The sequence below is a fragment of the Zingiber officinale genome, chromosome 1A (assembly GCF_018446385.1).
Source record: "Zingiber officinale cultivar Zhangliang chromosome 1A, Zo_v1.1, whole genome shotgun sequence".
In the NCBI taxonomy this organism is placed as follows: domain Eukaryota; kingdom Viridiplantae; phylum Streptophyta; class Magnoliopsida; order Zingiberales; family Zingiberaceae; genus Zingiber; species Zingiber officinale.
Genome location: NC_055987.1, coordinates 138183444 through 138201225, shown reverse-complemented (window position 1 = coordinate 138201225; position 17782 = coordinate 138183444).

The window sequence follows — 17782 nt, the reverse complement described above, 5'->3', positions numbered from 1 at the left end:
ACATTGTCATTAAAAGAAACAGAATATCCATCCAAATACAGTTTAGAAACTGAAATTAAATTCTTTCTAAAACTGAGTACATAAAGATAATTTCTTAAAACCAAGCTTCTATTCCTATCAAAAGATAAGTAGACGTCTCCCACTGCAATAGCCACCACCTTAGTAGCATTGCCCATGTAGACAGTTATCTCTCCTTCAAATAGTCGTCGAGTTTCCTAGAACCCCTGCAAAGAGTTGCAGACATGATCAGTGGCTCCCGTATCTACACACTAGGTGCTGGTAGATAATGTTGGAGGATCGGTGGCCGGCTAGAAGGGGGGTTGAATGGACGGCACCCCCAATAACTCGCTTCCTACGTATTCGTTAGTGCGCAAGCGGAAATACAAATACTAATTACGAATACGAAAGCTAAAGACAAAGAAAAGAACTAGTAAACCAATACACGTTCGTTTAACATGGTTCGGAGATGATGCTCCTACTCCACGGCTGTCCGTAAGGTGGACGATCCCGATCCTTCGGTGGATTAGCCCCCGGAAACTCCGGCTATCTCAAGTCGCTCCTTGTGGGTGGAGAAACCTCACCACAACACACCAAGACCTCTTGGATTCCACAAACACTTGAGCACTTGTAGACTACTAATTAGACCTTAACCAAGTCTAATTTCGTCGCCTTGGCCGGCCATACCAAGCTCCTTCTTATAGAGCTTGGGGAAATCAGCCTTGCTGATTTGCCCGTTACCAGTCGACTGGTCCTTGCACCAGTCGACTGGTGCCACCCAGCTCCTACTCCACGGCTGTCCGTAAGGTGGACTGATCCCAACCATTTCGGGCACAGAATGCTTCTGTGCTCACCACCAGTCGACTGGTCCCAGTACCAGTCGACTGATACAACCCTAAACTTAGGGTTTCCCATCCCGAGTACATTTCACTCGCACTCGGACCCTCACGACTCACTTGACTCTTCTTTGCAGCCTTGACCTCTTGCCTTCAAGCCTACTTCCTTTGGCTCTCGTCCCTCGGATGCATTCAAACCCGCGGCTTGTCTCCAATGCCATCCTTCGCGTATACCTCGAAGTCGCTTCCCTCGGCCCTTGTCCTTGCTGCCTTGTCCACGATCCCTCAGATGCATTCAAGCCCGCGGCTTGTCCTCAATGTCATCCTTCATCGGACCCGAAGCCGTCAACCTGAGTCACATGTGTCACCTGCAGTCCTGCATAACTCAAGTACACATATCAAATAACGAGGGTAAACCTAACTTAAACCCTTTGCCCAAACACCAAAACACATGGTCCCGCGGACCATTGGGATTGCTCCAACAATCTCCCCCTTTTTGGTGTTTGGCAATACGTTTAAGTTAGGGAAAACAAATAGCAAATAAACATGCTAATACAATGGACTTACGATGCCAAGGCTACACACTTGGACTTATAATGCCGAATGGACTTACGTTGCCAAGGCTACACACTTGGCAACCGCCAAAGCAAGTATTGGGACCTATCACAAGGCTCCCCCTACACCTACGCTCCCCATTGAGCTAGGATTTTACCACGGGCTTTTTAAGAACCTATCCCAAGGCTCCCCCTGCACCTAAACTCCCCAATGAGCTAGGATTTTACCACGGGCTTTTTAAGAACCTATCCCAAGGCTCCCCCTATACAAAGGCACTTAAGGTTTTCCCTATTTAAACCTTACTTCTCCCCCTTTGCCTAACATCCAAAAAGTTCTCCAACAATATCCCAATTGTTGAAAACTTATCATCTAACTGACCCTAAACTCATGTATTAATCCCCCTTGGATCCCATACATCTAGGTGAGTTGACATGGTCAAGAACAGCGCTGAAAAACACTTTCAGGCTGGTATCAGTCGACTGCCCCAAGTGCCAGTCGACTGCCCCCTTCGACACAACCTTACAGAACCATTTTGTGGTCGAAAAACACTGTTACCAGTCGACTGGTATCTGCACCAGTCGACTGGTACCCTTTTTCTGAAAAAAAATCAGCCTTTTCAGGCCAACTTCAGAAATGCACCAGTAATTCCTTAGACCTCCAAAAATTCCCAAATTTTGTGGAGAGGTCTATTGTACCCTTGTCTACTTGGGAAAAATATATTAAAAAATATATCTATTACCAATCCCAAGATTGACACAAAATCCAAAACTAGCTAAATGGTTCAATTGAACCTTGACCTAAAGTCCTAGTTTTGGCTTCCTTTTGATGTATTTGCCCATACCAACCCACAATGCATCCCTAGCATTGGTTTATATGGCATATATACATCCAAAACCAATTATCATGCTATATGACCCCAAATGTTATATTTCTTGCATGAAACACAAACCATGTGTGCCAAATCCCTAGGTTTGAGACTCAAATCCATCTCCAAACCATTTGGCACACTCCATGGCTCCTCTAGACCCCCAAGTAGAATCCACCTGAGATCCATTGGCCATGGGTCCCAAATTGACTCTTAGAGCTCCCCCTAGAGCTCTTTGCCTTAGTCACCTCCCTAGGTGACTCATCCACAATGGCTAGGCCACATCGGTCCACCCCCGGTGACACTTGGCCTACAAACGTAACTTTCTTAACCTTGGACACCTTGTCCTTGGTTAATTTCTCCTTACCATTAAATGGCTTTCCCTTGCCATTTATTGGATTCTCCTTGCTATAGTCATATGCAACCCTAGCATAAGACTTTCCCTTAGCTTTGGAGGACTCTCCCTTGCCATGATCATTTGCCACCCTAGCACATGATCTCTCATTAGCCTTGGAGGAACTAGATCGGTATCCCAAGCCCGATCTATCATGGTTGGGTCTTTGGCTTCCCAACACCATATTTAATTCCTTAGATCCAATAGTGAATCTCTTAAGGAATTTCTCCAATTGATCAAGCTTTGCCTTCAAAGCTTGATTTTCCCTTTCTAGGTTCCTAAACCTAGAGTCAACATGTCCACCATGGACATTCCTAGACCTACCCTTTCTAGGCATGTGTCTCCCCTTCTTAGGATTAATGTCTTGGGCCTCCTTAGGTCTACCATTCCTAGGTTTTTCATGAATTGGCCTCCTAGGGTTTTGATCTACATTAACCCTATTCCTATCATGATATTTAAATCCAAAATTTTGCATAGGTAAATAATGAGAATTATTCCTAGCATGCATGGAGGAATGAAAATTTGAATTGCATTTCAAATTAGGGTATACCTCCCTTACCCTTGAAGCTCCCCCTTGACTTGAGCTCCTCTTCTTCTTCTCCCACTTCTTTAGATGCTCCAACTTCTTGAACTCTCCCTTCCTCGAGCATCTTGTGTGGTAGTGTCCAAGTTCTCCACACGTGAAGCATCTAATGTGCTTCTTCTCCTTCTTCTTCCTACAACTCAAATTAGATTCTAAAGGAATTGAATTGAGTTTAGGAGATACCTTCTTCTTGCTCATTGGACACCTACTCTTGTAGTGTCCCTTCTCATTGCACCCGAAGCATACAATGTGATCTTTTGACTTTGCTTCGGTGGAGGTACTTACTAGATTAACCACTTCCAAGACCTCTTCTTCTTCTTCTTCACTTGCCTTGGAATTTTCTTCAATTATTGAGGATGTAGATGATGCCTCATCTTCCTTCTCCTCCTCGGATATTGAGTGTGACTCATCTTCCGTTTGCTCCACCTCCTCTTCTTGAGCTACTAAAACCATCTCCTTGGGCTCCACATCCGATTGGTCCTTCTCTACTTGAGCTTCTTCATCCGTTTCTTTGGATTTTTCTTCTTCTTCTTGTGTAGGCAAAAATTCCTCCCATGGAAATTTCTTCACTTTGCTCCACAATTCATGGGCGTTCTCATATTTACCTACACCACTTATCACATTAGGAGGCAATAAATCAATTAAAATTGCTATTACCTTTGAGTTTGCCTCCGATCGTGAGGTTTGCTCCTCCGTCCAATGTCGTGTTCGGAGCTTCTTTCCTTTCTTGTCCTTTGGGACTTTGAATGGTTCATTTACCACCATCATGATGTCCCAATCCGTGTTGAAGAAGATCTCCATCTTCTTCATCCAATAGGTGATGTCCCCAAGGCTTCCACCTTCAAATTTTGGAGGGACAATCAACCCGGCCATCTTATGCTTCCTTGGCGGTTAGTCCAACGGAGAGCGTCCTCGCTCTGATACCACTTGTTGGAGGATCGGTGGCCGGCTAGAAGGGGGGTTGAATGGACGGCACCCCCAATAACTCGCTTCCTACGTATTCGTTAGTGCGCAAGCGGAAATACAAATACTAATTACGAATACGAAAGCTAAAGACAAAGAAAAGAACTAGCAAACCAATACACGTTCGTTTAACGTGGTTCGGAGATGATGCTCCTACTCCACGGCTGTCCGTAAGGTGGACGATCCCGATCCTTCGGTGGATTAGCCCCCGGAAACTCCGGCTATCTCAAGTCGCTCCTTGTGGGTGGAGAAACCTCACCACAACACACCAAGACCTCTTGGATTCCACAAACACTTGAGCACTTGTAGACTACTAATTAGACCTTAACCAAGTCTAATTTTGTCGCCTTGGCCGGCCATACCAAGCTCCTTCTTATAGAGCTTGGGGAAATCAGCCTTGCTGATTTGCCCGTTACCAGTCGACTGGTCCTTGCACCAGTCGACTGGTGCCAGCCCAACGGCACTCCAACGGCTATCTATCAGTCGACTGGTCCCATGACCAGTCGACTGATCCCAGCCATTTCGGGCACAGAATGCTTCTGTGCTCACCACCAGTCGACTGATCCCAGTACCAGTCGACTGGTACAACCCTAAACTTAGGGTTTCCCATCCCGAGTACATTTCACTCGCACTCGGACCCTCACGACTCACTTGACTCTTCTTTGCAGCCTTGACCTCTTGCCTTCAAGCCTACTTCCTTTGGCTCTCGTCCCTCGGATGCATCCAAGCCCGCGGCTTGTCTCCAATGCCATCCTTCGCGTATGCCTCGAAGTCGCTTCCCTCGGCCCTTGTCCTTGCTGCCTTGTCCACGATCCCTCAGATGCATTCAAGCCCGCGGCTTGTCCTCAATGCCATCCTTCATCGGACCCGAAGCCGTCAACCTGAGTCACATGTGTCACCTGCAGTCCTGCATAACTCAAGTACACATATCAAATAACGAGGGTAAACCTAACTTAAACCCTTTGCCCAAACACCAAAACACATGGTCCCGCGGACCATTGGGATTGCTCCAACAGATAACACCGCTAAACATGTTTCAACTACTAGAGAATGAGATATACCTTTATTGTTCTGATTCCTATGAGGATAGTTTGCCTTCCAATGTCCTGCCTGCTTGCAAATGAAGCACTTGCCCTTCGGCTTCTTCATTCCAGCTTTTGGTCCTGTCCCTAGAGGTTTATTCACCTTCTTTACTGAAACAATTTGTTTCTTCTTCCTCTTACCTTTCGACTTAGAAGTAGAACCATTTTCAACATAGTGAATCTAAGAACTGTTACGAAATATACCTTATGCTGCCTGTAGTTCTGTGAGAAGTTCCGCCAATGTATACTCCCTTTTGTTCATGTTATAGTTTAGGCGGAACTGCTCAAAACTTCTGGGTAGCGTTTGGAGAATAATGTCAACCTGGGTTTCCCCATCGATTTCACCTTCAAGGACTTGTATTTCGTTCAGATAAGCCATCATTTTGAGAATATGATCCCTAACGGGTGTTCCCTCCGACATGGTGGTTGTCATTAACTTTCTCATTGCCTCTTGCCTAGCAGTCCGACTCTGGTGCCCAAAGAGTTCTTTGAGATTGTTCATTATATCATAAGCCGTTAGTAAGTCCTGATGCTGATGTTGCAATACATTTGACATTGAAGCCAAAATGTAACACCGCACCATCTCATCTGCCTTTACCCATTTCTTATGATACTTAATCTCCTCTGGGGTAGAATCATTGTTAGGTGTTTCTGGGCATACCTCTGACAGTACAAACTTATAGCTTTCAACAGTTAAGACAATATTCAGGTTTCTTTTCCAATCTATATAGTTAGGACCAGTAAGTCTGTTCTCTTTTAATATAATGTACAGTGGGTTGAAAGTCATCCTAAGAATCACAAAATAAACTTTGGTCAGGACTCTAAATTTAGAATAATATTGATTCCTCAAACAATACTATTTTAAATTAACCAACACCTCAAATCACCGTGAATTTTGCATGCCACGATAGTGTGGACATATACAAAATCAAACATTTGTAAGAGGAGGTTTTTGTAAAGCCCGAAAAATTCCTGAATTTATTTTAGAAATATCCTATGATTTTTCTAGATTATTAGGATATTTTTACATAATTGTTGGAGTACCGGAAGTAGAAAAAAAATAAGTCACAAAATGGTTTACGCGGGAATCGAACCCGGGACCCATCGGAGCCTACGACTTATTATGTGTTCCAGAAACCAAGTGAACCCAGCAGGGCCGTGCTGAAAGGATAGGAAATCAAATATATTTATATTTGATTTGGGAGAAATAACTATTTGAAATAGAAAACTTAAGTGGGATTGGTTTATTTTTTTTTGGTTCGGCATTTTCTCTCCTCACCGAAGCCTTTCTCTCCCTCTCCCGTTTCCTTCTCTCGGCGCAGCAAACAAAGCAAAGGAGACCTAGGGTTCCTTCCCTAGGATCGTGTGTTCACTTTCCGGCGACAACACCAACACGAAGTCGGTTCTTCTCCGCAAGAGGAACGCGAGGACGTAAGCGATTCGTCGAACGGAGCAGTTTTTCCGGAAAACCTAGCGGATAGAATCGTAAGAAAACCTTGCGATTGAAGTAAGAAACCCCTCACCTGCAGTATAATTGCTCTCGCTTGTTAGTTTTGGCATTAGTTCAGTAGTTCTACAGTTTTCAGTCTTAGGGTGTGCTTTTAGTGCACACCAAGCATCCGGTAGAATGCCCAGTTCAGAAGGATGCACCAGTAGGCGTCCTAACAGCATGAAAAATGTATTAGAAACATTTTATTCAGCTTATTATCAGTTATTACAGCTAAATGGATCAGATATCCATTGGGTGGGCTCCCACAGTAGCCTCTAGGTTCAGATAACCTAGCTCTAGGTTCAGATAACCTAGAACAGCAAAGTAAAATAAAACAATATTCAGTATTTTACTTTTATTCAGTTGGCACTGTATTGGATCAGATATCCATGGGCTGGACTCCCACAGTCGTCCCTAGGTTCAGATAACCTAGTAACCCTGCTGGATTCGGAACTTGTAATCCCGGGTCTCGTAGGGATGCGCGCACAGTAAGTACAGTTGCCAGGGCCCAACAGCATGTTTAGTATTTTCATCTATTATTATATATAGTTTTCCAAATATGTAATCAGTGATGGAAACACTAACTTAGTTTCAGCTACAGTTGATTATCTCAGTTAAGTTCATGATTTGAGTTCATGACCAGTTAGATGTATATGCATGACCAGTTCAGTATGTATGCTTAGTTTCAGATACAGTATGCTATGCTCAGCTTGTTTGTATGCCATGATCAGTTTAGTACATGTTTGTATGCCATGCCATGTTGCCATGCTCAGTTCAGTTTTCAAACCGCATGTTTTAAAAACATAATCGCATCGTTGCATGTTTTTGTGAGGTAGATGGTTTCTTACTAAGCTTCTTAGCTTACAGATGCTACTTTTCTTATACTGCAGATACCGGTAAAAGAAAAGTGGACTAGCGGAGGCTGGAGGGCGATGCTACGATGATGTGTGTGTGCAAGGGGTCTGGAATAAAGATCCTTGGGATCTATACGCTTTTATTTCAGTTTTAGTACTTAACATGTCTAGTTTTATGACTTAGTCTTGTTACTAGGTATTATAGCTTAGTAAACTATGTCTTGTTTAGTTTATCATGTTTAGAACGTTAGTATTTACATGCTAGAGTGTTTTTCATGTATCTAGAGCTTGTGTATGTGATTTTTGGCACGAATCAGTGCTGGAAATCAGAAATTCTGATTTCGTTTCAGACTATCAGAACCTGGATCGGTCAGCAGACCGATCCAGTGCTACTCCTTTTCCTGGATCGGTCAGCCGACCGATCCAGATGGATACAGTAGCCTACTGTATCTCCCTGGATCGGTCAGCCGACCGATCCAGTATCGAACAGAAGGCATCCCAGCGTCTCCAGGTGCCTGGATCGGTCTGCAGACCGATCCAGACACACCTGGATCGGTCTTGCCGACCGATCCAGCCTCTGCTGGATCGGTCCACAGACCGATCCAGCAGGGCACGGAATCGCGGCAAGTGTGATCGATCCGTGGATCGAACCGCAGCTAGCTGGGAAGTTAGTTTTGAGTTCTAGCTCAGATGGGAGGTCAAGTATCCTCCTCAGCACATATACCTCAACCGGAAAGGGTCTTGAACCCTTCCTTATAACAGCATGGGTGTACCAGTTGTCAGTTTAATAGAGTCAGTTAGTGAAACTTTGTTTTACCCAGTTTCCGCACAGTACAGCACAGTAGCTTCAGTAGTTAATGTAGCGTTCCGGCTCACAGCTTAGTACTTAGGAGTTGGGACGTTACAGTTTTACCCATTAATTTTATTCTTGTCATCCTAACTTTTAACAAATAAAATTAATAGTTGGTTTTCCTTCGGTCACACAAATAATAGCAGTGACTCCGATGGGGAGGATACTATTAGACGTGTCTAAGTGTATACTATTACTTGACACTTAGTCCATTAATAAGATTGTGCCCCTTCCTATGGGGAAGATCACACACTCTTGATTAATTTCCTATAGTCATCCAAAATGGAAGTTTGATCTAGTGATCCACAAACAAACTCATCCAATATGGAGGAAGGCACTCAGAGCCAATGCGCAAGTTTGTTTGCATCACTTACAAACCAGTAATGGAGACCATGAAATTTATTAAAATTCCTCTCCCACTTAGTTATTTAAAATTGAGGATTCTAACCTATGCTAGCATACATTACAAGCACACATCATAGTAAATAAAAGTAATAAATATGGAAATTAATTTTCCAACTATTATGGCTTCTTTCATCACTGTCATTCGCGTGCTGCCAGCCCTCAAGTTCATGCCATCGGGTCCATCGAGTTTCCTTTTTCCGCTGCGCCTCTGGTCCTCCAATAGCACCACGCCTTGCAAGAATACGATCCGCGGAAAATATAGAATTTTACATATATCGATCCTATATTCTACAAAGGAATGTACATGTAATCTAGATCGAAAAATAAAATTCTAAAAACCTAGGGCTAATATAGCTCCTGCTATATTAGTTAAATACAATTACACAAAATAATGCCCTTGACATGTCTAAGGGTCCAATCACACACAATATATATATGCCATAATAGTTGGAGCCTGCAATCACAAAGTTAGCACATCCTACTATTATCCTACCTAAATTATGTATGACATGTGCATAATTAATTTGAAAACCAAAACACACAGAGGCAAACCCTAGCTCTGATACCAATTGTTGGTTAGTCCTAGGAAGATCGTACCGGTTCCACTGTACAAAAATTTTGTACAAGTGTCGAACCTTTCCTAAATAACCTATTGTGTTCTTTAGAAGTTAAATTAGGAATCGCAAACAGAACTTAACATTATTGATTCCAAATTTAACTTATCTGTTCTTAATGGTTTAGACTTGGATCGCAAGGGGAACTTAACACTATTGATCCAAATCCACCTACGTTATAAATTCAATTAAATATTAATTTCTAAAATTGACTTCCAGGTTAAACATGGCGAGGCACTAGACTTTCTTGGATATGGGAGCAACCACCACTTCCTAGACAAAACCTTTTAAGGAAAGCTAATATTTAATTTCCTTATATAACTCTAGGTTTAACCAAAAGGAACAATCGAATCACAAATTCGAAAAAAAAAACACAAACTCGAATAACAAATTAGAAAAACTAGAATCTAATGCCTCTTGTGTTTGGAATTCATACAAAGAAAAATAACTAGCATGATGCGGAAGAAAATTACTAGTTATACCTTCTCTTTGTATGCTAATGACCTCGAGATCTTCTGTCATATTCCTTGCCTCGCCTTGGACGTCGTGTGGGTGACGATCCTCCAAGATGAACATCACCCAAAGCCTTCTTCCTCCTTCTCTAAAATCCATCCATCACCACCACCAAGGAAAAGAGAGCAAGGGGAAAAGAAGAGGGGAGAGGGTCGGCCACAAGAGGAGCACCAACAAGAGAATAAGAATTATTATCTCATGAGGCCTCCCCTCCCATTCTTTTATATTACTTGCCCAAGGAAAATAAGGGAAGACTTTTTACAAAAATTAAAATCTTCCTCTTGTTTTTCCTTTTCCTTATTTTTCCTTTTCTTTCCTCTTGATTGATTCAATCACCAAACATGGATTGATTGGCTTGATTGGCCGGTCCCTTGCATGGGCACCAAGCAAGGGCGGTCGACCACAATAAAAGGAGAAAATTTTTTTTTATAAAATTTTATAAAAGAAAACATCCTCTTATAAAATTTTACAAGCTCTCTTTCCTATTGTGGATGCTAAAAAGGAAAGTTTTAAAAATTAAAACCATGTCTTAAAATTTAAAACTTCTCTTCTATAATTTCCTTTTTTAACATTATAGAAAGTTTCAAATTTAAAACTTCTCTTCCTTTTTTTCTAAAAACCATGAGGATGGTTAAAAAAGAAAAATTTTAAAACTTTTAAACTTTCTTTTAAACCATGTGGTCTAATTCAAATAAGGAAAGTTTTATATTTTAAAACCTCTCTTTTAAAGCTTGTATATATCTACAAAGAGAAGATTTTAAAAATTCAAAACACCCCCTTATAATTTGAATATTGTGGTCGGTCCCTTCTTGCTTGTGCACCAAGCAAGGGGTCGGCCCCCATTGAGGAGGAAGTGGCCGGCCACATGGCTTGGTCACCAAGCCATGGGTCGGCCCTCTCTTGGACACCAAGATGAGCTTTTCCATGAGTGAATTTAAGACATTAATGAGGCTACGACAGGGACCTAGAGGAGAAATTGGTTTTGGCCTTCCGACGAGCTTGAGTATCCCGTGTTCGCCCCGAACACACAACTCAAGTTCATCAATAATAACTCATTCTACTAGAGAGTTATTATTGCACTACCGCATCAATCCCAAATTACATTATGGGCTCCTTCTTATCATGAGTGTGTTAGTCTCCCTATGTTTAAGATAACAAATGCCCATTAATTTAATTGAGTTACTGACAACTCACTATAATTAATGTCTTAGTCCAAAAGTAGTACCACTCAACCTCATTGTCATGTCGGACTAAGTCCACCTGCAGGGTTTAACATGACAATCCTTATGAGCTCCTCTTGGGGACATTCTCAACCTAGATTACTAGGACACAGTTTCTTCTATAATCAACAACACACACTATAAGTAATATCATTTCCCAACTTATCGGGTCTATTGATTTATCAAGCTAAATCTCACCCTTTGATAAGTTAAAGAAATAAATACTAAATAAATATGCTTGTTATTATATTAGGATTTAGAGCACACACTTCCATAATAACTAAGGTCTAGTTCTTTTATTAAGTCAGTTATAAAAGAACTTACCTAAAATGGTCCTACTCAATACACTTAGAGTGTACTAGTGTAATTTATTAGTCAAGATAAACTAATACCTAATTACACTACGACTATTCCAATGGTTTGTTCCTTTCCATCTTAGTCGTGAGCAACTGTTTATAATTTATAAAGAACTGATAACATGATCTTCTATGTGTGACACCACACACCATGTTATCTACTGTGAGATACGGCAAAATAAAATAACCTATAATGATTTATGGGAATTTTTAGGTATTTTTCTGGATTTATTTGGAGGTCCTAGGGTGGAGTTTAAGGGGATAATTGTTAAACATGAGGTGGTAATGGAAGTCACCATTAGCAAGTGAGGAGTTAATTGTAAGCGGTTTAATTAACAACCCTATTTATATATTTAGAAGCTACACTAACCCTGAGTTATCGCCGTCTCCTTTCTTTTATCCCCTTCCACCCGATTTCCGCCAAACCAACCTCGCGACGGCGCCTTCACTCTCGAGCTCACGGCGACGCATAGCCGCCGATCGCCCAAGCCCCAGCCCGCTACCCCTGGTCTACAGCGTCACCGGAGGCCCTTCTCGCCAGCCCGCTACCCCTGGTCTACAGAAATACTAAATATATATGCTTGTTATTATATTAGGATTAAGAGCACACACTTCCATAATAACTAAGGTCTAGTTCTTTTATTAAGTCAGTTATAAAAAGAACTTACCTAAAATGGTCCTACTCAATACACTTAGAGTGTACTAGTGTAATTTATTAGTCAAGATAAACTAATACCTAATTACACTACAACTATTCCAATGGTTTGTTCCTTTCCATCTTAGTCGTGACCAACTGTTTATAATTTATAAAGAACTGATAACATGATCTTCTATGTGTGACACCACACACCATGTTATCTACAATATAAATTAATTGAGCAACTATACTTAATAAATAAAATGTAGACATTTGACCAATGTGATTCTTTTATTCAAAAATAAATGTTTACAAAAGCTTGGCTTTTAGTATACACTCTAACAGTTTGAAATACTTAACTTCTAAAGGATATTTAGGAAAATTACAAACTCATGATATTTCATATTGTTATGGCTGCAAATTGGTAAAATTCTCTGTTTTACTTTTCTATAGAAGTATTTCTATTTCTCTTACACCATTTGAGTTAGTTCATTTTGACATGTGGGGTGTTAGGACCTTTGGTTGCCGGCTTGAGGGAGTGAATTCCTTGAAAAATAAAAACAACACCTTTCCCATTCTTTCAACTCAAATTAAAAGCAATAATACTAATAACTCAGATTAACTACTAAAAAGACAAGGCTCAGAATTTACTTGATTACAACCTAGGTAGTTATTAATCCAAGGACAATGAAAGCACTAAAAGATCTCCTTCGTGTAGGCGAAGAAGCCTCTTACAATCGTTGAACGCTCAGACAGTTGCTAAGAAAAGATTACAAGAGTTGTTATCTATTTCCTAGGTCCAGGGGTCTTTTTATAGCCCCTGGAAAAATCTTATATGAGGTTGGAAGGCGCCTCCAGCGAGGCGCCAAAGGATAAAGCTTTATCCTTTGGCAACAGCTAAACTTAGCCTGGTCGAAAGCACCTTCTATAGGCTAGAAGGCACCTTCATACTATTCATCGAAGGCGCCTTTCAACAATGGAAGGCGCCTTCCACAGCGAAGGTGCAGAGGCGCCTTCAACTCCCTTTGAAGGCGCCTCCAGCAGTATTTCTAGCCTTCTTTCTGCTCTTTTGTAGCTCTGATCATTTGGGTGATTGCGGCCATCCCGGATAGGGCTCATCCGAACCATTTTTCGGCCTTCACCTTGAGTAGGCTTCCTCTCCAGCTTCTCGTCCCTCGGAACGTCGTGCACGTCCTTCTCGTCTACTGGTGTACTCTTCCGCAGCACCTTGTCCCTCGAATACACCAAGTCCGTTGGCTCCCTTCCCATGCCATCATTCTCACTAGCTACGTCTTCCGCTCGGCTTCCTGTGTTCTTAAGCTCCTGCACACTTAGACACAAGGATCAAATACAACAGGACCTAATTTAACCTGGTTGATCACATCAAAATTACCACGGGGTTCCAACGATCTCCCCTTTTTTGTTGTGCATCAACCCAAGTTCAAGTTAGGATAAAAACAATACAATAAATAATGTAAAAAAATTGCACAAATAACATTATAGAAACATTAAGTATAATGTTGCAAAATTTAAAATTTTGAGTTAGCAAAATTACAAAATTTTTAAATTTTATCTCCCCCTAAATTTGTACTTATTCCTCTCCCTTTGATCACATCAAAATAATAGGAAAATACAAAGTTAGAACTTTTGAAATAAATTTTAGGGGACTTAAAAAGTTTCCATAAAGTCATATTTTGTATTTGACAAGAAAGAGTTTTAAAGAAAACATTTGTCAATCCTAAAAATTTGACTAATCCTTAAAGAATTTAAAACTTGTTGAATGATTATAATAGTAAATCGTTTAACAATTAGTCAATTAAATACTAAATTCAATAATTAGCTTCCAGACTGTGGCGAGACACTAGGCCTTCTTAGATATTTGAACAACAACCACTTTCTTAAACAAAACATTTTAAAGAAATTAATATTTAATTTCCTTTCTGACATTTTAACCATATTTAAAAAAAATAGTCTAATCATGACTTTGGAACTTAATATAGATTCTTATCTACTGGATTAATCAAAAATTTTAGAGGTATATAACTCCTGGGGATCTTTCAAATTTGACCCCTGTGAAATCGTAAATACCAGTTTAGTCTACCATAATTTCTAATTTTTGATTTTTGAACGTTACTTAATTTAAAACATGAATGTTCTTTTTACAAAGTTTTGATTTGCATTTTCAATTTATCATTTTCTAGTTTTAAACTATCTAATTGTCTTTTTATATCAATGTTCTCTTTTTCTAATTTTACCAAATCCTTGCAAAGAATCTTAACGAAATTAAACGACTGCTTGGGAGATAGTGCATGTACCTCACTTATCTCATGTTCTAATGCTCCCCCTTCTGTAACACCCCACCCTCCTCACTACTGGTCTGTGAGGGCGGAGCGCTACTGGACTACTAACTTTACTTAACTATCCTTGTTCACATGTTGATAGAAATTCTTAAAACTCTCAGAGAACTCAAAACATACAATTAACTAGCAGTGGAAGACTAAATGACTCATCTAATACATTCTTAATAAATGACAATCTTAATAAATCCTCATGCTAGGTCCCAAGGCTTCTATAGTCCAGGCATCACACATCCATCCGCACCTCCTTGTCGCCTTCCTTTGCTATAACTTTTCCTTTCCTTTATCTGCAGTAAGAGGAAAATGTAACTATAAGCAAAATTGCTTAGTAAGCGCTATCTAACTCACAAAACTCGAATATGTATGTAACTGGAAGAAGTCTAAAACTGAATGCTCAGAAAGAAATACTACTCATACTCATCTACTAATAAAAGAACAAGACATGCTGAAATGCTAAACATGTAAAGCTACTCATGCTCAGAAAATAGCAAAGAACAGTAAGCTAATCTAAATAACATGCTAGCATAAAAGAAAACTCATCTTGCTGATTTTAAAACAAAGTAAAACTTAATTCATCTGTTCTAAACTTATTCTTTAATTCACTTGTTTAAAACTTATTCTTTAATACTTTATACTTATGTAAAAATTACTTTACTTGTTCAAAAATTTATACTTATAATACTTCAAAATAATAATCAACTTCTCTTGGGCCCGACAACTGTGCTTTTACTTTTGTAACGACCCGACCCATTTGGCAGCCCATTTGACGGCCCATTTGGCGACCCTCGGGTCGTCGACCGTCGGTCGTGCCGTTACTACTAGGTTATCTAAACCTAGGGACGGCTATGGGAGCCCAACCCAAGGACAACTGAGAGTCCAGCACAATGTCACTGATAAAAATAAAATACTTGTTATCTTTTAATACTTCTAATATATAATGCCTCGGCATTTTCTTTAGCACCTTGTGTGCCAAATTCCCTAAAGTCTTGACTTTGGGATCTACTTAAGGCCTTGGCCTTTTTCTTTCTTTTCTTTATCTTTCTTATACTTTTCTTAAACTCAAAATACTGATAGGGAACTCAAAATTTGTAATTGAAATGCTTAATGAAAAATCTACACTGCAATGCTTAATTAAAATCTGCATTATAACCTTACATAAAAATCTACACTTATAAGCTTAATTAAAATCTGCACTATAGGCTTAATTAAAATCTGCACTATAGGCAAAATTAAAATCTGCACTATAGGCTTAATTAAAATCTGCACTATGAGCTTAGTTAAAATCTGCACTATAGGCTTAATTAAAATCTGCACTATAAGCTTAATTAAAATCTGCTCTATAAGCATAATTAAAATCTGCACTATATGCTTACATAAAAATCTACATATGAGCTTAATTAAAAATCTGCACTATAAGCGCTCATCATGCTTCGAATTCAAGAAGAACAAAGGTCCGAAACTACTCCTACTGCAGGTGAAAAGCACTTACCTTGATTCTTGGGCTCACAATCGAACAAAAAGGGCTTCTAGGACCTTGGCCGGCCGCCGGAGATGATGCCCTAACTCCCTTTCGTTTTCTGCCCGAGCTCCGCCATCGTACGCAGAAGAGAAGGAGAGAATGGTTTAAGTCACGGGAAAACAGAGCATCAACTTATCCCTTTTTATAACTTAATATTTCTGTTAACTCTTTAAATAAATTCGCTATCTTTTCTAAACAGACAAATCCAACATCAACTTATCCCCTTTATAATATTCTGTTAACTATCTTAAATAAATTCGCTACCTTTTCTAAATAGACAAATCCAACATCAACTTATTTCTTTTATAATCCAATATTCTGTTAACTATCTTAAATAAATTCGTTGCCTTTTCTAAACAGAAAAATCTGTTTTTCCACCTGGTTAGCTGGGTTTTGACCAAGCCAAAGGTCGTGGGTTCAATTCTCGGCTTGGACATTTTTTTGTCGAAATTTCCTTCGTTTAGTAAAAATACCAAACGACCTCCAAAAATTACATAAAAATACTCTAAAAATTTCTAAAAATCCCTAGAAAATTTCTATAGCATTTTTAAATATTTTTAAATTACTTTTAGGACTCTAATTGAGGAAATTTGGGTCGTTACAATTCCCCATATCTTATAAAAAGTTCATCCTCGAACTTAGAATAATTCTATAGCATGTTCTCTACCTTGTACATACATTAGTTAGAGTCCATAATCTAATGTACTAAGGAAAACCACATCAAAGGTATCTTAGGACCTCCTAACCTACATACAATGAACATAAGCATAAGCAGTGACATAAGCATGACAACATAAATGTAAGCATGGTAGATGAACTAAACATAATGATAGACTTGATCACAAGCATGTCCATATGCATAGACAAAAACATAACATGAACATAACGTAGACCTAAACATAAACGTAAATATAAACATAACATGACTTGAACATACTTGCATGCATACTCATAAACATACTATTGTGGTGGCCTAGTTGCACTTTGTAGTACCATAACATAAGTTGTTGATCAGACAACTACCCTAGCGCTAGGTTGGTAGGGGTCCGAACTTAGGACCGGAGTTCCCCTTTATTCTGGCGCGCTCACCGGGCTTAGGTCCCCGGATCATACCACAATCCCAGAACATATCTTGTTTGATTCTGGCGCGCTCACTGGGCTTAGGTCCCCAGATCATACCACCATCCTAGAACATATCTTGTTTGATTCTGGCGCGCTCATCGGGCTTAGGTCCCCGGATCATACCACCATCCCAGAACACATCTTGTTTGATTCTGGTGCGCTCACCGGACTTAGGTCCCTGGATCATACCACCATCCCAGAACACATCTTGTTGTGTAAAAGAAACTAAACAGAATTCTTAACTTTATAAGCACTTCTAAACATCTCCCTATTTTGTACATATAATTTAATACTTCTAAGGATTTCTCTTTACTGTAAAGAATAAAGAAAAGCATACTAAAAATTAAATACTTTCTTACTTGAAGACGGCAAGGTTGGTGCTGATGTGTGATGTTGGAGAATAGGAACTGCTCTGATACCAACTTGTAACACCCCACCCTCCTCACTACTGGTCTGTGAGGGCGGAGCGCTATTGGACTACTAACTTTACTTAACTATCCTTGTTCACATGTTGATAGAAATTCTAAAAACTCTCGGAGAACTCAAAACATACAATTAACTAGCAGTGGAA